Below are 26,362 nucleotides of genomic sequence, written 5' to 3' on the forward strand. Positions count from 1 at the left end.
TAGCTAAATAATGCTACAATCTTAATTCAGCATCACTTACGAAACTGCACAGAATCATTACAATACCAAATGAAGTAAGAATAAGACTTTTACTTTGTAGAGAAGAATAATTATGAATGCCTGACGACATCTACTTAAACCCGTTAAATTGGAACTGAATCTCACATCGTAACATCAAATTAGTCAAATGTGATTATAGTTCACCAAACGTTCAGGTGGGCTCCACAAGGCACTAGAAGAGTTAGAAGACCCAGGCCTGCATGGCTGAGGACTATGAATCGTAAAGTAGGAAATGATGACTGGAGAAGTACTGAATTAAAAGCTCAAGATAGAGACGACTGCCGAAATCTAACCGAGACCCTTTGCGTCAATAGACGTAGGAGGAGGAGATGATGATTGGGATCAAATTGCTCAACAATGTTATTTTGTGGTTACTAAAAACTCCTACATTTTTGTCTTTCGCTCGATTTTTTTTCATTTAAAAACCATTTTAAAGAGAACTCTCTACACTAAAAGTTGTACTTTGGAAATTGTCTTAGTATTTTATTTTGTTAATATATCATTTCATCTATGTATAGAAGTCACTTTCAAATGTGATTATTTTTCATAGGGAGCTTTTTGTTATTTGCTATAAATGTGAATCCACAGATTGTAGGCGATGAAATTTCCTATCTTCTCATAATATATGAATGCCAAATATCGCTTAGTATTAAAAAAAAATAGCAAATTTTCTACGAAAAATTTCACGTTTTTAGAAATCAGGTTTCAAAATTTATATATTTTTTAGATTTTTTTAATAGACTTTAATTAGTTTAAGTATTGGCTTCTAGCAGTAATTTTCCTTGGAATTGGGGATCATAAGGACATAATCATATATTTCAAGCTCATTTACTATAAGGAGTTGTGAGACCGTTCCCTCAAATACAAAAGTATATAGGCCTACTCTAAATGTACCAAATATACACACAGGAGCAAGACGTGGCTATCATAATATAGTCCCATCTGCATATTTTTTGAGTAAAATTTTACGCTTTTGACATATTTAGCTATCGTTTCTGACACTCTCTGCATCTTTCATCACAATCACAACATATATTTTGTAAAAATAACCAAGCAAGCAAAGAAATGTGATAAACATAAATCATGCAATAAGCGTTTATTTACGAATATCATAGAGAATGTAAGAAAACGGACCATCTTCTCTTCAGGAAATCATAGAAATAAATACTAGAATACTAGAATAAATATTTTTCCATGGAATTCTTTAAGAATAAGTAAAAGCATAGGTACCTAGGTTTAGAAAAAGGTTGCATACTAGACCGATTGCGCTGTGTGAATATATATATATATATATATATATATATATATATATATATATATATATATATATATATATATATATATATATATATATATATATATATATATATATATATATATATATATATATATATATATATATTATTTGAAACATGAATTATAGACGTTCTCCTAGGCATAAATTCCAAACAGAGGTCGTGAGTTGCACCCACAAATCTATATCCAAACTGGATTGACATTCTAATTTTTATTTCACATATTGGTTATTTTATGAATTATTCAAGATATATTAGAACAATCGAATGAGTATGATGCTCACGTTAGTGAGGAGCTCCTTCTGTCCGTTCACTATTAACGTCGAGAGAGAGAGAGAGAGAGAGAGAGAGAGAGAGAGAGAGAGAGAGAGAGATTTCTTGTATACATACAAAGCACAGTAAAGAGGATTATATTTATTTTATATTTAGTCAACCTATGGAAAATGTGGAGAAATAAATATTATACTAATTAAATCAATATCAAGTTATAGTTAGTGGTAAATATACTAACAGTCATTATCAAGTTATATGACTAAAACGGATATTACTATTTTGAATTAATTTCGTAGAATTTTGGTTGTGGTATACTTAAAATATGGATAACTGTTCTTTCTATGTAAACAAGAATCTCCTCTTTCGAAGTCTTTCTATATATCTTTTAATAATAATATATTTTACTTCTATCGACCTCATTACCGCTGGTTCTAGTTCTAGTTTATACCATTAATTCAGTGCAGATTATAATGAAATGCGAAGGTCAAGATGATAGAGAGTGGGGAATAAGTACGCGAAAAAGCATTGGAATTTGGCTGAACATTGTTGGAACAGTGACTCGTCTCGTCCGCCGTTTGTTATTCCTCCTTGGCAGTAAGAAATGGCCATATTTATTAAAATGTGCTGCAAAAATCTGCGTTTTCCTCTACTGTGAAGGTAATGATGAATTCAGCTATGTTCAAACAATTTTACAGTTAAATTGTTCTTCTTTCTTGGTGTGAAACGAGCCTGATAGAAGTGTATAGTATAGCCTAGGCCTATGTTTTTCGAGAAGTATCAACTTCATGCCAGATTAGGCCTACTATCAGAGTAGGCTTATCTGTACACATTCGCATAGAACGTATCATGGAATTAAAAACAAAAAAATATTAAAAACGGCAATAAAGCAGACAAAACAAATGAAGAAAACAAAATTTACAAAATGAACTCTCCTGTTAATAGAATTGAGTCATGCAAGAGTGTAGAAGCATGTGTTAAACAACAGACTTGTAGTGATGTATATTAAAAGTGAGAGATGAAAAACCCAAGATGAGAAAGAGGAGATCTAGAATTAAGGTTTGGAGCCTTGAAGGAGAAAAAGAGTGAGCCACTTTTAGGAGTGTGAGAATAAGACGACGGAAAAGGTTGAACTTAGATATTGGACTGAGGGGAAAGTAGCTGGGTGGACATGAAAGAAATGTGTGCAGGGGAAACAAGAATTAGTGGAAAGAACCAGCTTATACTGTGTGTCAAAGGAGAAAAATGGTGGTGGGACAGAGAGGTGCAAAAAAAATCAGTCAAAAGAAAATCAAAGCCATTAAAAGACTGGAAAGTATGCACAAACAACAGAGGAATGGTACAGGAGAAGAGAATAAAAAGATTATAGCAGGAAAGTAAGTATAACTATTGGAAGAGTGGTAGAGCAATTGAATGAAAGGCTAGGAACAAAGGAAGGAGAAGAGAATATCAATAATATTTCAACCTTGATTCCTTGAATAAAATGCAAAGACAGGATTTGGGGCAACTGGTAGTCACCAGAGATTGGGATGCAAATACACTGAGGAGAGAGAGAGAGAGAGAGAGAGAGAGAGAGAGAGAGAGAGAGAGAGAGAGAGAGAGAGAGAGAGAGAGAGGGGGGGGGGGGCCACAAATGGTGGAGGGGCCAGTGATGGAGATAAGGTATACAGAAGTGAAGGGGGCATTGAGTAAAATGAAGAATGGTAAAGCACAAGGTCCATCAGAGTTTTAAATTAAATTAGTCAGGCAATAGCTACAGAGGGAGGAAGAATGGATGGTGGATTCATTAAGAGAACTATGATAAGAGGAAATAATGCCTAAAGACTGAGTGAAGAGTCTAATGATACCTTTATCTAGGAAGAAAGATGACACTATTGAATGGGGGTAACTACAGGGGAATTTAAGCTAACAGACCATGGTTTGAAAGTTTTTAAAGGGTACTAGAAGAGAGATTGAGAGATTGTAAAGATTGGGAAACAGCAGTATAGATTCATAGGGAGAAGAGGACTGTGCATGCTATCTTTTAAGGAAGACAGTTACATAAAAAAAAAATAGGGGGAAACTAAAAGCTCTAATGTTCTTTTGTAGATTTAGAGAAAGCTTATGATAGAATACCAAGAGAAGTGATGATTTGGTGCTTAAGGAAGGGGAAAGTCTTAGAGAAGTTGGTTAGAATGGTAGAGATGGTGTTAAAAAAAAATGGACAAAAGTAATAATAGCTGTTGGTCCTGTTGGAGAATTAGAAAACTTTGAAGTAGTATTGGATTACACAATGGGTCAGCATTAAGCTCACTTTTATTTGTGCTGGTCTTAAATGTGTTAAGTGAAGAAATGAGAAGTTGTGCGAGTTGCTATATGCAGATGATTTAGTGATTACCACTGAAAATGAGGAAGACTTACTGAGAAGTGTTGTAGAGTGGCAAGAGACTTATACCTTACCTACTCTTACCTTCCTACTTATCTACTCATACCATCCTACTTATACCTTACCCACTCTTACCTTCCTACTTATCTACTCATACCATCCTACTTATACCTTACCCACTCTTACCTTCCTACTTATCTACTCATACCATCCTACTTATACCTTACCCACTCTTACCTTACCTACTCTTGCCTTACTGTACCTTACTTTACCTTACCTTACCATATCTATACCTGCCATTACCTACTCTTACCTTACCTTACCTTACCCTACCCTTCCCTTCCCTTCCCTTCCCTCCTGCTTACATCTTCCTAGTTACCTACTCTTACACTCCTACTTATACCTTATCTTACCTTACCTTAGCTAACCTACCCTTACCTTAGCTAACCTACCCTTACCTTAGCTAATCTACCCGTACCTTACCTTACCTTAATTAACCTACCCCTACCTTACCTTACCTTACCTTAATTAACCTACCCCTACCTTACCTTACCTTACCTACCCTACTCTACTCTTACCTTAGCTAACCTAACCTTACCTTAGCTAACCTAACCTAACCTTTCCTTACCTTACTTTGCCTTACCTTACTTTACCTACTCTACCCGTACCTTAGTTACCCTACCCTTATCTTACCTACTCTACCCTTACCTTAGCTACCCTACCCTTACCTTACCTAACCTTACCTTACCTAACCTTACCTTACCTTACCTTACCTTACCTACCATACAGTGTCATATTCGAGCTTTAACTTTGTGCAGTAAATAAATAATGAAAATAAGAGTTGCACCTTAGCCTTTTATTCCTTAAACTAAACAAGTTCCTCAAATTCCTACCTGGCCTTATGCAATCCCCAGCCTAAGGAGATCTACAGCTTTAGGCAAAGATAAATTCAAGAAAAGCTTCAGACTAACTTGAATAGGAAGCTAGGGCTTAACTGACAAAGGGTACCAACAGTTCTAACTTACCTTATACAGTGTTCAATTCAATTTTGTTAGGTTTATATGCTATGAAAATGTTGGTGAACTAGTTTATATAGTGAAGGTTGGTAACATTAGTTTAAGACTTACTAATCATGATTATGTTGCATTTACGAAATTTCTGCTTGGGGTAAAAAGTTAATATATATATATATATATATATATATATATATATATATATATATATATATATATATATATATATATATATATTTGTCACTATGCTGGAGGAAGGATCAGAAAAACGAAATTCTTGGACTAGCGCTTTCGTATTGTCATACCTCTTCAGGTCCAATTGATACAAAGTTAAGTACAGGATCAAAGTCACCTTTGCGACAGCAGCAAACAAGAAATAATACAATAACATAAAAAATTAGCACACAACTAGTTTAAAATTATAGATAGTTTAAAAATCAGTGAGTTTAAAAATTACAGTTAGTTTAAAAATGACAATTGTTTAAATACATTGTTTATAAGTAGTTCATCAAGTTTATACATTCCTGGGCTATTGTTGATCAATTTTACACGGTTTTTCTTTATGATGCATGATTCAATGATATTTCGTTTTGTTATGTCCTTACAATATAAAATTTCTTTTGCCCCTTTCCAATTAATAGTGTGATTATGGTTATTCATATGCTGAAACAAACTACTTGTTTGGTTTCCTGTTCGAACATTATATCTGTGTTGTTTTAGTCTCGTTTCAAGGTCTTTACCACTTTGTCCTACATATCTTTTATTGCATTGATTACATGGGATTTCATAAACACATCCATTGCTTTGTACAGGTGAATTTCTAATTAACATATCCTTTAAAGTACCATTTTTAAAAATAACATTAACATTAAAAACTTTCATTAATTTAGGAATTGTCAAGAAATTATTGTGGAAGGGTAAGATGAGAAGGTTTTGCATATTAAAATCAGTTTTAGAGTCAGTTTCATAAAAAGTTTTCTTTGCTTTATAGAAAGCTGTGTCGATAAAATTCTCCGGGTATTGTAAATTACCTGCAATTTCCCGGATCTTCCCAAGCTCAGCATCAAGGAATTGAGGGCAACTGACCCGCAGTGCCCTTAAAAACATAGATGAAAATACCATCATTTTTGTCCTAGGATGATGATTGGAGTAAAAATGAACGTATGAATCCACATTTGTCGGTTTTCTATAAACTGAGAATCTAAAACCTCTATCATTTCTTAAAATTAACACATCTAAAAATGCCAACCTATTGTCTACTTCTGTTTCAATTTTAAATTTTATAGTCGGTACTAAATTATTTATTGCTGTTAAAAACATGTTTTCATTTTTGTTGATGGGCCAAGCACAGAATATGTCGTCAACATACCTAACCCAAAGGATGCCAGTAGGTAGTATTCTTGGAAGGTACCTGGTTTCAAAAAATTCCATATATAAATTACTCAACAATGGTGACAGAGGGTTTCCCATTGCCATGCCAAATTTTTGTTCATAATATTTCTTTCCAAAGACAAATTTGCAACCCTTAATACATAGTTTTATTAATTTTATCATGGTGTTGGAATCAACAGAGAAAGTATATTTTTCAATTTCTTCCTCGAGAAATTCTAGTAATTCATCTACTGGCACCTTCGTGAATAGGGAGTTGACGTCAAAACTTATCATCTTAAAATCATAATTAAAATTGAACCTTCTCAACCTGCTAATAAAATCAATATTGTTCTCAACAGACACACCTGAAATATTTCCGAGCATAGGAGACAACTCTTTAACTAGCCACTTTGATAATCTATATGTACAGGAGCCCACAGAACTTATAATAGGTCTCACGGGATTATTTTGCTTATGCGTTTTAACAACTCCATACAGATATGGTAGAGTTGGACAAGTAGTTGTAAACCTGGGTAAGAGTTCTTCGAGTGAAACTACAACGCAAGTTTTTACGCAAGTGCATGGAGGAACAAGTTATTCCGAGGTCTCTGACAAATAGACGATTAAACCACTTGGCCACAACACCCTACGAAGAATATCATCGGCTTATCCTCGGAAAACATCTTGAACTGGCACAAATAGAGGAAAAGGCATCTTTTCAAGAACTAAGAAAACAGAAGACAATCATATTGAATATAATTCCAAATGACTGGGTAAATACCGTTTTCGATTTTTGTTACAACAAATTGCGATTAAAATGTGCTAAAATAAGTAGAAAACACAACAACAAAATGAACAGGTTAATACAACAAAGTAAGTGGACTACTAATGCTAGTGACAATTTTGTTTGCAATATCTCCAATAAACCGTTGGACAATACTACCTCAGCAGCTTTGGGATATGGGATAAACTTCTCTGTTAAACAAAACATTGATTGGACTGATATCGGCAATGCATTTTGTAAATTGGAAAAATATGGTAACATTTCATTAGAGGAAATTAATATATGTAAGGGTATAGTATACGGTCTCTCAAGTAATAGTTTGCCCGCAAATGTTCCATTAAGATTTTTGAACGCCTATAAAAAGCTAAAGAAAGATGAAGATTTATACATTACGAGAGCAGATAAATCTAATACTTTAGTCCTTATGAATCAGACAGACTATGATAGCAAAATGTTAGAACTACTCTCAGACAGAGAAACCTATGAAGAAACAAGAAATAACCCATTAGATAAAACCAACGCTTCATTCAACAGAAATATCAAAACTATTTTAAAAGATTATAAAGAACTCTTACCCAGGTTTACAACTACTTGTCCAACTCTACCATATCTGTATGGAGTTGTTAAAACGCATAAGCAAAATAATCCCGTGAGACCTATTATAAGTTCTGTGGGCTCCTGTACATATAGATTATCAAAGTGGCTAGTTAAAGAGTTGTCTCCTATGCTCGGAAATATTTCAGGTGTGTCTGTTGAGAACAATATTGATTTTATTAGCAGGTTGAGAAGGTTCAATTTTAATTATGATTTTAAGATGATAAGTTTTGACGTCAACTCCCTATTCACGAAGGTGTCAGTAGATGAATTACTAGAATTTCTCGAGGAAGAAATTGAAAAATATACTTTCTCTGTTGATTCCAACACCATGATAAAATTAATAAAACTATGTATTAAGGGTTGCAAATTTGTCTTTGGAAAGAAATATTATGAACAAAAATTTGGCATGGCAATGGGAAACCCTCTGTCACCATTGTTGAGTAATTTATATATGGAATTTTTTGAAACCAGGTACCTTCCAAGAATACTACCTACTGGCATCCTTTGGGTTAGGTATGTTGACGACATATTCTGTGCTTGGCCCATCAACAAAAATGAAAACATGTTTTTAACAGCAATAAATAATTTAGTACCGACTATAAAATTTAAAATTGAAACAGAAGTAGACAATAGGTTGGCATTTTTAGATGTGTTAATTTTAAGAAATGATAGAGGTTTTAGATTCTCAGTTTATAGAAAACCGACAAATGTGGATTCATACGTTCATTTTTACTCCAATCATCATCCTAGGACAAAAATGATGGTATTTTCATCTATGTTTTTAAGGGCACTGCGGGTCAGTTGCCCTCAATTCCTTGATGCTGAGCTTGGGAAGATCCGGGAAATTGCAGGTAATTTACAATACCCGGAGAATTTTATCGACACAGCTTTCTATAAAGCAAAGAAAACTTTTTATGAAACTGACTCTAAAACTGATTTTAATATGCAAAACCTTCTCATCTTACCCTTCCACAATAATTTCTTGACAATTCCTAAATTAATGAAAGTTTTTAATGTTAATGTTATTTTTAAAAATGGTACTTTAAAGGATATGTTAATTAGAAATTCACCTGTACAAAGCAATGGATGTGTTTATGAAATCCCATGTAATCAATGCAATAAAAGATATGTAGGACAAAGTGGTAAAGACCTTGAAACGAGACTAAAACAACACAGATATAATGTTCGAACAGGAAACCAAACAAGTAGTTTGTTTCAGCATATGAATAACCATAATCACACTATTAATTGGAAAGGGGCAAAAGAAATTTTATATTGTAAGGACATAACAAAACGAAATATCATTGAATCATGCATCATAAAGAAAAACCGTGTAAAATTGATCAACAATAGCCCAGGAATGTATAAACTTGATGAACTACTTATAAACAATGTATTTAAACAATTGTCATTTTTAAACTAACTGTAATTTTTAAACTCACTGATTTTTAAACTATCTATAATTTTAAACTAGTTGTGTGCTAATTTTTTATGTTATTGTATTATTTCTTGTTTGCTGCTGTCGCAAAGGTGACTTTGATCCTGTACTTAACTTTGTATCAATTGGACCTGAAGAGGTATGACAATACGAAAGCGCTAGTCCAAGAATTTCGTTTTTCTGATCCTTCCTCCAGCATAGTGACAAATTTATACATCGCATACCTCAGCGATAGATCGTCAACATATATATATATATATATATATATATATATATATATATATATATATATATATATATATTATTTTGTGTAACTGTTGATTACTGATTCTGGTACTGGCTTTGGTGGTGTGGAGTGAAATAGATTGAAAAAATATTGATACTGTCAACTTAAACAGTTTGCTCAAGTTTATACAGTATGTAGTAAAAGGGTTAAAGAATGCCAAGTTACTTTAAAATTATGGTAAATAAAAATTTACCATAAGACTTGGTTTTGTACAGGATTTTTGTCTGGTTTTGTATTAATCAATAGAAATGTGAACAGCAATACCATTTGCCATTTCCAAAGTTTAATACTGATGTTTGGGTCTGTGATGGTGTCTTATCGCTCAGCGGTATTCATGACTAACGTAGTGATTACCTAACGATTAGACCCTATAGCTCAAACTAAATCTTTTATGAATAAATTTCCACATGTTTCCCCACTTTATATCATGCCAAGAAACATCTGAGTTTTAGCAAAAATCTTTTCCATACAAGTTTTCCCAACAACAGGGATTCATCCCTTGAGCTGAGTTATGCCTGGCTAGATGGAAGTCATGAGTCATGACTTTCAAGTTAATTATTGGTCTTATAGCCATGCAATAAAGGTATATATTAAAAGAACTTTCATGGAAATGTATATGATAGAATGAATTATTAAAGATTCTGTAGAGAGTAGGATTCCCCTGCAGTATAGTACCTAGAAATCAGTCCTTGAAGTAAAGTATAGAGGTTAGGAAAAAACTGCTCAGTGAATCATTTCCTTTAGGCAGGACTGTATCCCCCATAACCTTGACTAGATAAGACAAACGTTGATTAAATGTAGGTCTCATTGTTGTAAGTTACAGAAAATTATTGCCAAGACAAGTTCCCTTTTGCAGGGCCCATCATTGACATTCAAGTGAATAAATCAAAGTTTGATAGGAGAAAATATATCAGGAAGACCTTTGTCTAGTGCGTAGATATATGGTGGCATAGAGCAGACGAAAGAATTCTTGGGGATTAATTAAGGAATATTAATAGTCTTGAACCTAAGAAAAATATATTTTCAATATTAAACTTAGCCGGTGATCATATAAGCTGCAACTCTGTTGCTCGACAGAAAAACCTACAGTCAAAATACGCCAGCGATCGCTATGCAGGTGGGGGTGTACATCAACAGCGCCATCTGTCGAGCAGGTACTTAGTACTCCAAGTAAACAAAGAACCAATTTTCTCTCTGTCGGGCTTCCGGCAAGACCTACTAATACGCTGTTACTAACTGGATTTGTTTTCACAACTATTTGGTGAAGTACACTATTCTAGTTTTGAGCTTTCGCTATGCAGGTGTTTTATCTTCATCTCAAAACTTGAACTCGTTTTGGATAGATTTAATTATGGTGACAAAGAGAGTATGGACTCTCTTTCACTTTTAAATGGCCGACCCTTCCCTTAGACGGAAGTGTGTTTAGGTTTTTAGTAATTTTGCTTAACACGTTATAGATCTATATATTTTATATCTCTCCGCCTTTATTAGGCCTCTTCGATTAACTTTCCATTTATTATAAACATATAAAAATAAATTTTTATGTTTTGTTTATATGCGACCTTTCCTGATAGTAGGCGGTCCTTTCTTGGAACCGAAGTTAATCAACGTTGAGCCCGTTATATCGTATTTAGCCTTTAAAGAATTTAAAACTTTTTAAATTTAATGTTTTATGAAAGAATTTCTTTGATAGTCTTCGTACTGTTTTCAAAGATGAACTAACGTTTAGTTTTTTAGACTACGCAGTTGTTGACGTTCAGGACGTTCAACATGCGCTCTATCGTTACGATAGAGAGAGAGTGTATCACGGTTTCACTTTGCAGTAAGAGTAAATCGAGTCTGACGTTTCGTTCATTCTTTCTTAGCTTAAATGTTTTAAATTCTAATTTAAAGGAACTTTTTATTTGGAAAACCTTTCAGTTTTTTCCTTTAGTCAAATAACATGTTTTTTTTTGACGATATATAATTGGGCTCTTCTCTTAGGTGCGAAATCAAGAGAGAAAGAGAGGGAGAGAGAGGAGAGAAAACGTTCCGTTCAAGCGGGTAACGTTTTTCTCGTGTTACTCTCCTCCCTAGTCGCTGTACGGGGAAGAAGGTAAAACGTTTCTAGGGTTTTATTCTTGTCCCCAGGCTATGTGCGGTGAGAGATTGTAAACGTAGTTTATTTGAACTAGTGTTTAGTCTCTTTCCCAGCCACTGAATTTTTTATCCTTATATTTGTTTTCTGTTTTTTGCAAGTATTAATGAGCTGCATTATACGACTGATTTCGCAATTACTACCTTTTAATGAAGGGTAGAATTGCGTGTTTCAGGTAGAAATCAGTAAAAGTTTCGATTTCAGTGAAATAAGTGCAAAACAGAAAATCGAAGTGATATAAGTGATATGCGCAAAGTGTTACAGTGTTGCGTCCGAGGGTTCGTCTGTTCATGCCTGTCGTTCACCTAGTCCGGGACCTCTTGCAAGCTCCCAAGCCCAGGGGAGAAGTAATGTCGAACGACTTATGGGTTCGTCAGGCCTTGATCAACGAACAGACGTTTCCCTCCGTGGTTTCGGGCGTATCTACCCAAGATCGCCCCACCCACACAAAGACGAGAGAGCCCATTTATTTCTCGTCTGCGGAAGAGGTTTCTCGTAAGAAACCATGGACCAAGGTCTCGCAGCTTATTAAGCGCAAGTCGGTCCCTTCCGAGCAAGTCCAACGGCCCAGTTGTAGCCACTGGGTCAGTTCGGACTCGCTGCAGTCTTCCGACGACTGCTCACCTCCTAAGAGAGGCAAAGTGGTACCGCATCAGGCAGTCACACCGTCTGTTGCCGCACCTGCTCCTGTAGACCCTAGTGGTCTTTGCTGCAGACCATGTAGTCTCAGTTAACGTCATTGATGCGGGACTTTCGTGCGGAGAAGGTTGACACTGCACCAACCTCTAGCCTACAACCAACACGGTTGTGCGTCCAGTGGACGCTGAGGCGACCTTCTACCGCACTCCAGCTGAGAGTCCCGCCACCCATGCGTTCCAGTGTACCCTGCCAGCCGCATGTTGACGTTCAGTAACGCACGGAACCTTCCGTTGACGTTCGCGAGGTACAACAACAGTCTAAGTTGTTTTGTTTTGACGCGGTGCGTCAACCTCCGCATTCTAGAGTTGTTTTGACTGCTCAGTATAGACAGTCAAAGCAGTCTCGAGTCAACACTGTATGTCCTCACGCACCTGTTGTGGTTGACAGTTCAGTTGTTGACAGTTCACAGACTGTCAAGCAGTTACATGACGTTGCCTTCTGGTCTGCTACTAATGCACCAGTGCTGTATGTCCTCACGCACCTGTTGTGGTTGACAGTTCAGTTGTTGACAGTTCACAGACTGTCAAGCAGTTACATGACGTTGCCTTCTGGTCTGCTACTAATGCACCAGTGAGAGACTCACTGAGATAACCTAGCTTTTATCGGACAAGGTTCCTGTAGATGAGAAAGTGCTGTTCTCCCTCCTACTGATATTCCCTTGAGGACTCTGTCATTTGGAGAGGAGCCTTAAGCTGCTTAGCCTCCTATGAACTTTAATTAAATCATGATGATTTTTTAAGGATCTTCGTCCGGATCTTGTAACTGCTGCTCCTCGTTCGCCTAAACGTCAGAACTTACACTAGGCCTAGCTACTTCGAAGCCGTTGTTTTTAAGCTAGTGCTCTCTCGCTCTCCTAGAGAGCGTTACGTTGGCTAGGCGACTGGTTTTTGCACCAGGAGGAGTTTTAGGGATACAGCCTTTGATTTCCCTTCTTTAAACTGGCTTATAGAGCGAGAGTCTGATAGGACACGAGAGAAGTTCTCGGCTTGGGAGTTCATGCCTCTGCCCAGATAGACTTCTCAATTCTGGTAGACTCGCCCTGGCGCCTAGCCAGGAGACGCTCCAAGTTGTTTACAGGTCATCTTCTCAACTTTTGTCGAGCCTTTGAAGTTTTGCTGTACTATTATGTCACACTCAAGGCTTTCAGGGATGGTAAATGGTTCCGCCTCAGTCGCTAACCCCGTCTGTTGCCACACCTGCTCCCGTAGACCCTAAATGGGCTTTGCTGCAAGACATGCAGTCCAAGCTTGCGTCCTTGATAGAGGACTTAAATGCGGAGAAGAACCTTCTTGCCAACAACCTTCCAACCGGTTGGTTGTGCGCCCTGTTGACGCTGAGGTAACCTACTCGCGTCTGCCAGTTGAGGTGGTTCCTCCTTCTGGCCAACAACCTTCCAACCGGTCGGTTGTGCGCCCTGTTGACGCTGAGGTAACCTACTCGCGTCTGCCAGTTGAGGTGGTTCCTCCACCGATGCGACCCAGTGTGGATTGCCAGTCGCACGTTGACGTTAAGCGACGCTCGGAGGTGGTTGTTGACGTTCAGGACGTTCAACAACCAGCAGAGGTGACTTGTTGTGACGCAGGACGTTCAACAACCAGCAGAGGTGACTTGTTGTGACGCAGTGCGTCAACCTCAGCAACCCGGTAGGGTGTTGACTGCACAACCCAGACAGTCTAGACAGTTTCGGGTTGACGCTGTACTTCCTCGCGCACCCATGGTTGTTGACAGTTCACAGACTGTGCAGCAGTGCCCTGATATTGCGTCCGGCTCCGTCACGCATCAACCAGTGCGACCGGATTCAGCGAGTCAGACGTTGCCCACTCCGTTGCCGTTTCCTCATCAGTTTCGGATGAGGAACCCTCTGATGAGGACGTTGCTGAACAAGACGATCAGCCCCCAGCCCTGCTATCCATCCAGAAGATGCTGAAGAAGGAACGCTGCCCAGTCAGGCTGTGGATGAGTCTGGTAGGGACACTGTCATCCGTGGATCAATTTGTGTCACTAGGAAGACTACACCTCCGTCCTCTTCTATACCATCTAGCTTTTCACTGGAAAAAGGACAAGACGCTAGAAGCGGTCTCGATCCCGGTTTCCGGAAAGATAAAGTCTTGTCTGACTTGGTGAAAGGACTATATCAACCTTAGAGAGGGTCTTCCCCTGACTGTTCAGACTCCCAACCACGTTCTCTTCTCGGACGCATCGGACGTAGACTGGGGTGCGACATTAGACGGTAGGGAATGCTCGGGAATATGGAACTCGAGTCAAAGGACAATGCATTTCAACTGCTAGGAGCTACTGGCAGTACGTCTGACCTGGAAAAGCTTCAGGTCTCTCCTTCAAGGCAAAGTGGTGGAGGTGAACTCGGACAACACCACGGCTTTGGCGTACATCTCCAAGCAAGGAGGGACCTACTCTCTGACATTGTACGAGATCGCAAGGGACCTCCTCACCTGGTCAAAAGGTCTAGACATATCACTAGTAACGAGGTTCATCCAAGGCAACTTGAATGTCATGGCAGATTGTCTCAGTCGGAAGGGACAAATAATTCCAACAGAATGGACCCTCCACAAGGATGTATGCAAGAGACTTTGGGCCACCTGGGGCCAGCCAACCATAGATCTCTTCGCAACCTCGATGACCAAGAGGCTCCCAATTTTTTGCTCACCAATCCCGGACCCAGCAGCAGTTCATATAGATGCCTTTCTTCTAGATTGGTCACATCTAGAGCTATATGCATTCCCTCCATTCAAGATTGTCAACAAGGTACTGCAGAAGTTCGCCTCTCACGAAGGGACAAGGTTGACGCTAGTTGCTTCCCTCTGGCTCGCGAGAGAAGGGCTCACCGAGGTACTTCGATGGCCAGTAGACGTTCCCAGAACACTTCCCCTAAGGGTGGACCTTCTACGTCAGCCACGCGTAAAGAAGGTACACCAAGGCCTCCACGCTCTTCGTCTGACTGCCTTCAGACTATCGAAAGACTCTCGAGAGCTAGAGGCTTTTCGAAGGAGGCAGCCAGAGCGATTGCTAGAGCAAGGAGAACATCCACCCTTAGAGTCTACCAATCGAAGTGGGAAATCTTCCGAAACTGGTGCAAGTCAGTATCCGTATCCTCGACCAGTACCTCTGTAACTCAAATAGCTGACTTTCTCTTATATCTGAGGAAAGAACGATCTCTTTCAGCTCCCACTATCAAGGGTTACAGAAGCATGTTGGCATCAGTCTTCCGTCACAGAGGCTTAGATCTTTCCAACAATAAAGATCTACAGGACCTCCTTAAGTCTTTTGAGACCACGAAGGAGCGTCGTTTGGTTACACCTGGTTGGAATTTAGACGTGGTACTAAGATTCCTTATGTCAGACAGGTTCGAACCGCTACAATCAGCCTCCCTGAAAGATCTCACCTTAAAGACTCTTTTCCTGATATGCTTAGCCACAGCTAAAAGAGTCAGTGAGATTCATGCCTTCAGCAAGAACATCGGATTCTCATCCGAAATGGCTACATGTTCTACAACTTGGTTTTCTAGCCAAACACGAGCTGCCTTCTCGGCCTTGACCAATATCGTTCGATATTCCAAACTTATCGTATGGTTGGAAATGAACTAGAAAGAGTCTTATGTCCTGTAAGAGCTCTTAAGTTCTATTTAAAAACCTTTACGAGGCCCGTCTGAAGCTTTATGGTGTTCAGTTAAGAATCCATCTTTGCCTATGTCAAAGAATGCTTTATCCTATTTTATCAGACTGTTAATACGAGAAGCTCATTCCCATCTGAATGAGGAAGACCAAGCTTTGCTGAAGGTAAGGACACACGAAGTTAGAGCTGTCGCAACTTCCGTGGCCTTTAAACAAAATAGATCTCTGCAAAGTATAATCGACGCAACCTATTGGAAAAGCAAATCAGTGTTCGCGTCTTTTTATCTTAAGAATGTCCAGTCTCTTTACGAGAACTGCTACACTCTGGGACCATTCGTAGCAACGAGTGCAGTAGTGGATGAGGGCTCAACCACTACAATTCCCTAATTCCATAACCTTTTTAATCTTTCTCTTGAAATGTTTTATTATTGTTTTTGGGTTGTACGGAAGGCTAAGAAGCCTTTCGCATCCTACTTGATTTGGCGGGTGGTCAAAGTCATTTCTTGAGAAGCGCCTAGATTAGAGGTTTTGATGAGGTCCTGTTGTATGGGTTGCAACCCTTGATACTTCAGATCCTAGGGGTCGCTCAGCATCCTAAGAGGATCGCGAGGCTCCGTAAGGAAGACGTACTTAAAAAGGCAGAGTAATTGTTCAAGTCGACTTCCTTACCAGGTACTTATTTATTTTATGTTTGTTATTTTGAATAACTGCTAAAATGAAATACAAAATACTTAGCTCATAATAAAGTAAACATGTAATGCTGGTCTCTACCCACCCCCCTGGGTGTGAATCAGCTTATATGATCACCGGCTAAGTTTAATATTGAAAAATGTTATTTTTATTAATAAAATAAATTTTTGAATATACTTACCCGGTGATCATATATTAAAGGACCCTCCCTTCCTCCCCAATAGAGACCCAGTGGACCGAGGAGAAAATTGGTTCTTTGTTTACTTGGAGTACTAAGTACCTGCTCGACAGATGGCGCTGTTGATGTACACCCCCACCTGCATAGCGATCGCTGGCGTATTTTGACCTTAGGTTTTTCTGTCGAGCAACAGAGTTGCAGCTTATATGATCACCGGGTAAGTATATTCAAAAATTTATTTTATTAATAAAAATAACATAATTCGAAACTCGCGCCAACCGCCAGTTGGATAGCCAGGTGTACCACCCCTGCACCCTAGCGAGGTACCTGGGAACCATTCCAGTGACCCTCATATATTCCCTGCCGTCGCTACTGGCGACACGTGAATTCTACTCCGTCATTACTGATCGTTTTTTTGGTGAAGTACAAATCTTTGGTTATTGACTCCCGCTTGTTTTTGATCTCGCTTTGGATATTTCTTTCTTGATTTTGTTTGGATTAGCTGATTTTTGACCTTTGCTTGTCTGAATTCTCTTAAATTTTTCAAAATGGCCACCCCCCCATAACTTTTAGGTTTTGTGTGACTAGTGGGTGTAAGACCTGTATGGCTAAAGCCTCTCATGACCCCCATTCTCTCTGTGTTGCATGTAGGGGTAAAGAGTGTGATTTAGGTGATCGCTGTGACGAATGTGTTTTGCTTTCAGAGCATGAATGGATTGAGTTTGATAGATACAGACATAAACTCAAAAGGGATAGATTGAGGCGTAGTTCTTCTCTCTCATCTAGAGATATTTCCTCCTCCCATGTCATTAATCCTATTCCTTCACCTGTAGTGGTAGATCCTGATCCCACTATTGCAATTGCTAATGAACCTTCAATAAAAGATATGTTAGTGGGGATTCAAGCTCTCGGCGCTAAAGTTGAATCTTTGGCTGCGGACAGGACACAGTTGATATCCGATGTGCGTCTATTAAAAGGTGAAGGTGCAAGTGTAAGTGCAGTGAAGTTGAGTGCAGTGGAGGGTGCGCCTGCTCGTGTCTGTCGTCCTCCTAGTCCTAGACCTCTTCCAAGCTCCCCAACCCCTGGGAGAAGGAATATCGAAAGGCGAAAGGAGACGAGAGGCTTTATCAAACGAGCAGACGTCCCCTCGAATGTACCTGTGGGCGCCTCCCAGGACGTTCGCCCTCACCATCGGAAAGGTGAGGTTAAGTGTTTTTCGTCGTCTTCGGATGACCCCTTGCCTAAAAGAGGCTGGAAGCTCGCTTTCAGACCTCTTAAGAGGTCCTATGATACGGCCTATCGACGTCCTGCTAGTTCAAAACCTGGATGCAGTCACTGGGATTCTCCAGAGCCTTTTGAAAGCCCCCCGACCAAACGTCCTTTTAGAACGCTGGACGTTTCCAAGGATCCTTCTGTGCACTCAGGACCAGGCTTTACCTCTTTCCAAGCTCCCAAGTAGCCTTCAGACTGGATTTCGCCTTCTAGGCACTCTGTTCGGTTTAGCGGTGAGGAGAACGTTATGACTTCATCACCATTTTCACAACGTTCGGATCCTAACTTTGTAATTCTTCAAGACATGCAAAGCAGGCTCTCATCCTTTATGCAATCATACCAGCGCAGCGACAAATCTCATATCAGCGGTCGTGATCGGAGCAGCGAACCAGGACGTGTTTCCGAGCGCCCTCGTAATCGGGGATTGAAGCTTCCTGCTAGCTGCTACGAACGGCCTTTAGGAAGAGATCGTGATCGTTCTCCTAAGTCCGCAGTCCTCGGTTCTTTTATTGAACGCGATCGAGACTGTGTGCCCGTGCATTCTTCTAAGAAAGACGTCGGACGTCCTGTTAAACAGGTTATTGAACGTCCTTGCGAACGGGTTACCGATCGTCCTGTTATTCAGCCTTATGTTAGTTCTTTGGATAATTCTTTTGAACGTCCTTCGACTCAGGCTTCTGGACTTCCTACTGAACTGGCTGCCGATCCTCCTTCGGTTCAGGCTGCCGAACGTCCTTGCAAACAGGCTACCGAACGTCCTTTTAAACAGGTTGCCAAACGTCCTATCATTCAGGAAGTTTCTCTCTCCGCCAATTATTTTAGTGAGCGCCCTTCAGGTCGCGTTTCCGGGAAGATTACACTTGAACGAGTCGCTGAAAAACAAGCGGTTCGTAGTACCGATCGCTTGTCAGCAGTTGACGGCAAGCGTGTTTCTGAATATGATCCTGAACGTCCTATCCCTTGTCATATTTCGGATGTTAGTTTGGATTACGGTGAGGAGGCTTATTCTTTTCAAGACATCGATGTGGTTCATGTACAGGATCTTCTCGTCTCCAATCGAGCTGATCACGAGCGTTCAGATGAGCCGCACGCGACTCTGCCGCCTGTTACTGTTTGCAATGAGCCTATTTCTATTGCGGTTGGCACTCAGGATTTTTCTGAAATTGATACCGCTCTTAATCCTACTGCTCCCGGAGGAACGTCGCTAGAGAAGGAAGTATAATCCAAGCTTTCTCCTTTGGAGTTTGATGACGTTTCAGAAGACGAGGACTCTGTTTCTTTCCGTCACTCTGCCGATCTTAAAAAACTTAATGAGAGTTTTTACGGAAGAGTTTAAGGACTTTTTTGTGCCTATAGCTCCGCGTTCGCCCCCGTCTTGAGTTTACTCTAGGCAAAGCCTCTAAGAAAGCCCGCTTTACTAAGAGGGTACTGTCGCGTTCGTCCAAGAGAGCTCTTAAATTAATGGGTGACTGGTTACAGTCTAAGAAGGCCTTAGGAAAGACGTCTTTTTCCTTTCCTCCAGCTAGACTGGCTTCGAGGTCGAGCATCTGGTACGAGACGGGAGAAGTTCTCGGCTTGGGGATTCCTGCCTCTGCCCAGGGAGATTTCTCAAGCCTCGTAGACGCTCCTCGTCGGTCGGCCATGAGAAACACCAAAATTTTTTGGTCTACTTCAGAAATGGACCACCTTCTCAAAGGAATTTTTCGAGCCTTTGAAGTTTTTAACTTCCTAGACTGGACACTTGGGGCCTTGGGTAAAAAAGTTGAGACTTTTAAAGAGGGGGATACCTCTGCCCTGGTCCATATGATGTTGTGCATGGACAAAGACTTGAGGGATGGCTCTAATGAACTGGCAGCTCTTTTTTCCGCAGGTATCCTTAAGAAAAGAGATCAACTTTGCTCTTTTCTTTCGCCGGGGGTGACTCCCTTCCAGAAGTTCGAACTTTTATATGCACCTCTTTCTCCATTACTGTTTCCGCAAGAACTTATCAGGGAGATCTCTTCAGCTTTAGCTCAGAAGGCTACTCAGGATCTTGTCTCCAAGACTGCTAGAAAGGCTTTGCCTCCCTCTTTTACCAGCCGCAAGCCTAAGGAAGATACTTTTCCCAAGTTTTCCCAGCCCTTTCGAGGAAGATCTTCCAGCAGGAGTAGCTCCAGACCTGATGCTAGAAGGAGTAAGAGAAGAGGTTTCAGAGCAGGGCGAAACAGAGTCTGACTGCTTTCGCCTTCAGGCAGTGGGTGCCAGACTAATCAAATTCTGGCAAGCGTGGGAGAAGAGAGGGGCAGATATCTCTGTACGAGACGTCAAAGAATCTCCTGATGTGGGCAAGAGAGAGGAACGTTATACTTCTCACGCGATTCATTCAAGGGGAGAAAAACGTTATGGCAGACAGTCTCAGCAGACGGAATCAGATCCTTCCAACAGAGCGGACCCTCAACCTTCATGTGTGCAAGAGCCTGTGGCGTCTTTGGGGTCGCCCTTGCATAGACCTTTTCGCAACCTCAAAGACGGAGAGGTTAGAGGCGTATTGCTCCCCTGTTCTGGATCCAGAAGCAGTCCACATAGACGCTTTTCTATTGGACTGGTCCAATCTAGATCTCTACGCCTTCCCGCCTTACAAGATCCTGTACAGAGTAATACAGAAATTTGTGACATCCAAAGGAACCAGGATGACCCTAGTGGCTCCCTATTGGCCGTCAAGAGAATGGTTCACAGAGGTACTGGAATGGGTGATAGACACCCAAAGAATTCTTCCTCTAAGAGCAGATCTACTCAGACAACCCCACTTGGAAAGATTGCATCAAAATCTCTACGCTCTTCAGCTGACTGCCTTCAGACTATCGAGAGACTCGCTAGATCTAGAGGCTTTTCGAAGGAGGCAGCTCAAGCTATTGCGAGAGCAAGAAGGACTTCAACCATCAAGGTCTATCAATCTAAGTGGAAGGTTTTCAGAGAGTGGTGTAGAGTCAACTCTCTTTCCTCATCCAGTACCTCTGTAGCTCAAATTGCAGATTTCCTGCTATATCTTCGAAGGAAGTGCAATTTCTCCTCTTCTACTATTAAAGGCTATAGGAGTATGTTAGCTACTGTGTTTAGGCATAAAAACCTTGACCTCTCTGGCAATAAGGATCTGCAAGAGCTTCTCAAGTCTTTCGAGACTTCAAAACGATGGAACCAAGATTCTCCAGCCTGGAATCTGGATATTGTTTTGAAGTATCTCATGAGCGACAGGTTTGAGCCGCTGGGTTCAACTGCCTTGAAAGACCTCACTATGAAGACTTTATTTTTGGTCAGTCTTGCGACAGCCAAAAGAGTGAGCGAGATTCATGCGTTTAGCAAAAACGTTAGATTTCGTAATGGTAAAGCTGTCTGTTCCTTGCAATTAGGCTTTCTTGCCAAAAATGAACGCCCTTCTCAGCCTTGGCCCAAAGCATTCGAGATTCCAAATCTTGCGGATCTGGTTGGAGATGAGGTAGAAAGAGTCTTATGCCCAGTTAGAGCTCTAAGATGCTACTTGGAGAGAACAAAAGACTTACGAGGCAAGTCTGAATCGTTGTGGTGTTCAGTCAAGAAGGCCTCTTTACAGATGTCTAAAAATGCCTTGTCATATTTTGTCAGGCTTTTGATTAAGGAAGCTCATATTCATTGTAATGAATTAGACCTTGGACTTTTAAAGGTCAAGTCTCATGAAGTCAGAGCTGTGGCAACGTCGGCAGTATTCAGGCAGAACAGATCTCTACAAAGCATAATGGACACGACCTTCTGGAGGAGCAAATCCGTGTTCGCGTCATATTTGAAAGGTGTTCAGACTTGTTATGAGGACTGTTTCACTCTGGGTCCATTCGTAGCAGCGAGTGCAATAGTGGGTGAAGGATCCACCACTATGTTCCCATAATCCCAATAGCCTTTTCTTCTCTTGGTACTTTTAATTGTTTTTTATGGTTGTTTGTGGAGATTGTGTCAGTCTTCCACAATCATTGATTTTGTCAGGTGGTCATGTTTGTTCCTTGAGAGCACCCGGAATTGGTTATTGGAGGAGGTTCTGTCATGATGAAGTTTTGACACCGGTTTGACAGTCCCTTCGAGATCTTCAGCCCCCTGGGAGGATCGCTGGATCTCATAGCAGACATAATGAGGCAGGGTATCATTGAAGTCAGCTTCCTTATCAGGTACGAACCCTTAAGTTTTGTTTTAATTAACTCTTAAGTAGAATTCCAGATATGCTAGCTGTCTCTAATAACCCTCCACCAAAGGTGGTAATCAGCTATATATATAACTACCGGGAAAGTCTTGTGTTTAAAAATGATATTTTCATTAATAAAATAAATTTTTGAACATACTTACCCGGTAGTTATATATAATTTTAGTCCCACCCTCCTCCCCTCTAGGAGACTAGAGGCATGGAATATATGAGGGTCACTGGAATGGTTCCCAGGTACCTCGCTAGGGTGCAGGGGTGGTACACCTGGCTATCCAACTGGCGGTTGGCGCGAGTTTCGAATTTTCTGCCGTTGACGTCGGGGACGTAAGCTATATGTATAACTACTGGGTAAGTATGTTCAAAAATTTATTTTATTAATGAAAATATCATTTTTATCAAGGTGGATTGGGTAATTTAAAATAGACTCTGAACATTGAGAGGCTGTGATCTGATATGGAAATATGTTCTCCGTTGGGGAGTAAAACAGTAATGTTTTAACTAGTACCCTCTCTATATAGGCCTATGTTCATTCACCAGGTAAAAGTGTAAAAGTATCTTTAATGTAATTTTTTTCTTTTATAACAAATAATTGGTTCATTGACTTATAGTTATATAAATATATTAATTTAACAGACGAAGAGGCAAGAACAGATCCACAACTTCATGCTGGAAGCAACTACTTTATACCCTCAACTAACAGTGGACTCCAATCAATAATCCACATGGCTAGAGAAAGACCAGTCTTCGACCTCCTAGCCTTGGGTAAGGAACAATTCAAATATGTTACATGGGCCAATATTTTAATTATAGGTTATTCCTACGTGGATACAAACTTCTCAGTCATTTAAATGGTTACTCCTAGTTTCATTTGCTACGACCAGCCTACAAAAAAATAAAAAGGGTTTATCATGATAGGTTGCTAGGCAACTCCACTGCATGGCAGTGGTATGGCTTGAGTCACTTATCTTCTGGTCGTCATGTTAAATAAGAGGAAGCATCCCCTCTTCTCTTCTACGATCATGACTACTTCCACACTGGATTACCCTTATAATACTTAGTGCGTAGTGTCTTTTTCTATATGATTGTCACTTGTGCTTTCATTATCTGTTCCTTAATGAGTGTGCTTTATGATGGCTAGTACATCTACCCTCATGCGATCATGCCCTGGCCTTGATGGGCGCCCATGTACCTTCATGAGTCATGTTGACGTGGATCTGCATCCTTTCTGTCTTCAGGACGTGGCAAAAGATGTTCTGTGGAAACTCCTTGTGAGTTTTGTAGGGAGTTGCCGTCTTCCCAGTGGGAGAGATATCGATCTCCATGCAAGGACCGAGCTAAGAGAGATGGTTCTCCTTCCTCGTCTTCTTTCAGCAAGGGCAAGATACGTAAACTTGTTTCTGCATCAAAAGTTATCCCCCATCCTGCTCCTTCGTGTCTGGAGCCTCCTGAGGCCCCTGTCACAGAGGACGATGGCCATGATTTGATCATTGATGACCATAATTTTGTTAATGTTATGTCACCAAGTGTTGAGAATGTGTCTAGTGATCCCGAGTCGATGCTTATGACAGATCCTTTGGCTATGGCCGCTGCACTCCCTGAGCTGGATCCAATACCAGTATCCTTGGTCCCTGATTACTATGTAATACATAGATCTCCCTAGCCTCCCACTTGTGTTTTGAGGGGTGAGCTCTATATGGCTAATTTTATTGGGATGACTTTTTGCTCTTGAAAATATCGCCAATCAGAGCATTGAGCCTTAGAGTCGAGACTGCCATTTCTCCTCATATAGGAGCTGCCCAGTTGGAGGATCCCTTTTGTCATTTTCCACCTCACCGCTTACATGGGCATCATCTCAGCTGATGTAGCCCCCTCAAAGTCCTGATGTCTGGTTCAGAAGCATCATATTTTATTAAAATCATGAGCTTAATACGTCCTTTGGATGGCCTTGATGAGCCTCTTCACTCTCAATCTGCTATTAGGTGGTGCGTGATTGATACTATTTTTACTCAGTCTCAAAGTCCTAAGCATAAGTTTAATGTGGCCCTCTCCAATCAGACTAAAGACACACTGGACTTCTTCAGTACCCAAGTCTCAACCTCAGAGAACTCACTGAAAGCTAGCATGCCCTCTACGTTTCCTCTCTTAGCCTTCTCATGCTAGAGGAGGTTTTATATTCACTTTGATGTGTTTCTGAGCCTGTTTCCTGTTGATCCTGACATCGCCAACTTGGTACCAACTGTATAAATGGCAAATTACCTAACCTCTCCTTCATTTTTTATAGGGCCCAAAATGCTGAACATGGAGGTAGCAGCTATGTGCACCATTCAGACCTGTTACTGGCTGGACCAGTGGTCAGGAGCTGTTTCACGCTTTGTGGTCAAGGAAAATCTGCCGGACAAGAATGCCCTGAACCAGTTTGAAGACCTTTTGAGGTCAGGAGCCAAGGCTCTAGAGTTTTTGCTGAACCAAATTCTCTTCCTTTGGGCCAACTGGATCTTTAAAAGACACGACGCCATTTTAGTAAGGTGTTCGAAGCAGTTGACCCGTAGGGACATGCTCTGCGTAAGGAACTCCAATCTGGTGAGACCCTATCGCTTTTCCCTCCATCAAACGTAGCCATGGTCATAGAAAAGGCTGAAAGATTTGGCCAAGCTTCTCTTATGAGGAGAGCAGTGGCACCAAGGATGGTCGTCTTCAACAACCTGACGGGAGGTTGGAGACCCGTCATAGACTTGTCCTCTTTGAATCTGTTGGTTTTACAGACAAGATTGAAAATGAAGACTCCGGCTACCATTCTTCAGGCCATCAGGAAGAACGACATCCTTCGACCATAGACCTAAAGGCTGTTTATTTTCAGGTCCCCATCCATCCTGCCTCAAGGAAGTACCTATGGTTTCCCGTTCGAGGCAGTATCTTTCAATTCAGGGATGCTTCGGCTTGTCATCAGCCCCTCAGGTCTTTACCAGAATCTTTGCGCTTATCTCAGGATGGGCTCATGCCATGGGCATCAGCCTTTTGAGGTATTAAGACAATTGGCTTCTCCTAGCAGTCCTGAACCCTGCTTATAAAACACACGAATCTCCTTCAACTAAATCTAGAGAAGTCCAGTCTCATACCCCTAACGGTCCATCATATACCTAGGCATGGATATTGACTTTGTCCAGGCCAGAGCATTTCCATCAGCCGACAGGGTAATGGGATCCTGGAAGTAAGCAGAAACCTTTCTGCAAAGGAAATCACTTCCTGGTCTTGGCAAAAGCTCCTGGGACACCTCTCCTTGTTGGAGAAGCTAGTCCCCTTCAGGAGAATGCATGTTTGCATGGTGTAGTGGGCTCTGAAGAGCCATTGGTCTCTGAAGAGCCAGTGGTCTCAAACATCTAATCACCTTGCAACCCTGTTGTCGGTGCCCCAGGAGTTTGTGATAAATATCTAATGGTGGATATGAGAGGAGAATCTCCTAGTGGGAATCACCCTTCAGGTGTCTCCCCTGAAGTACCTTCTATTCTCGGATGTTTCTCGCCACTCACCTAGGAAGGAAGCAGATTTTTGGTCTATGGTCCCAGAAGGACAAGGCCTTTCACATCAACCTGCTGGTATTAACAGGCTACTGGTTTACATGGTTTGAGGATGCACATGCCTTGTATTATCATACTTGGATGCTGCAATCCTGGGTTCAAAGTTTCAGCTAGTTGAAGGGACTTCCACCCACCATGGTGTGTCTCCCTATGCAAAGAACGTAGGGTTTGTATTCTGTGTAGGAACAAATCACAAATTAGGAAGTAATTTGTATTTCTCCTAATAATACAAACCTGTAGTTTTTTAAACTTACTTTTTCCACCATCACCTAACCCCTAGAAGAAAGTCTCAGCGGCAATGAAAGTAAAGAAGGTACTCAAAGCTTTTGATTATAATAATATCAACATTTCTATAAAGGATATTTATTCCTAAAAAAATGCAAGCCATTAAGCTTTAATAGGAATATGTTTTTAGTGAAGAGGGGTAAGGCTGTTAAAACTTAATGGGATGGCGGTAGTTAGCTGGAGAGTTGTGGCTGAGCTCCCACTTTGTTTTCAGCTG

At 40.5% G+C, this 26,362-nt stretch overlaps 1 long non-coding RNA gene across 1 annotated transcript in view; it reads left to right on the forward strand.

The window, feature by feature from the left end:
• The first annotated feature begins 2,186 nt into the window (after nucleotides 1–2,186).
• Nucleotides 2,187–26,362, forward strand: part of LOC137649572 (uncharacterized) — a 36,519-nt gene continuing 12,343 nt past the window's right edge. The window contains exons 1-2 of the long non-coding RNA XR_011045785.1: nucleotides 2,187–2,285; nucleotides 22,919–23,047. This is a non-coding gene — a long non-coding RNA (uncharacterized lncRNA). The remainder of the gene's footprint in view (nucleotides 2,286–22,918; nucleotides 23,048–26,362) is intronic.

This window comes from Palaemon carinicauda, chromosome 11 (genome assembly GCF_036898095.1).
Source record: "Palaemon carinicauda isolate YSFRI2023 chromosome 11, ASM3689809v2, whole genome shotgun sequence".
NCBI classification, from domain to species: domain Eukaryota; kingdom Metazoa; phylum Arthropoda; class Malacostraca; order Decapoda; family Palaemonidae; genus Palaemon; species Palaemon carinicauda.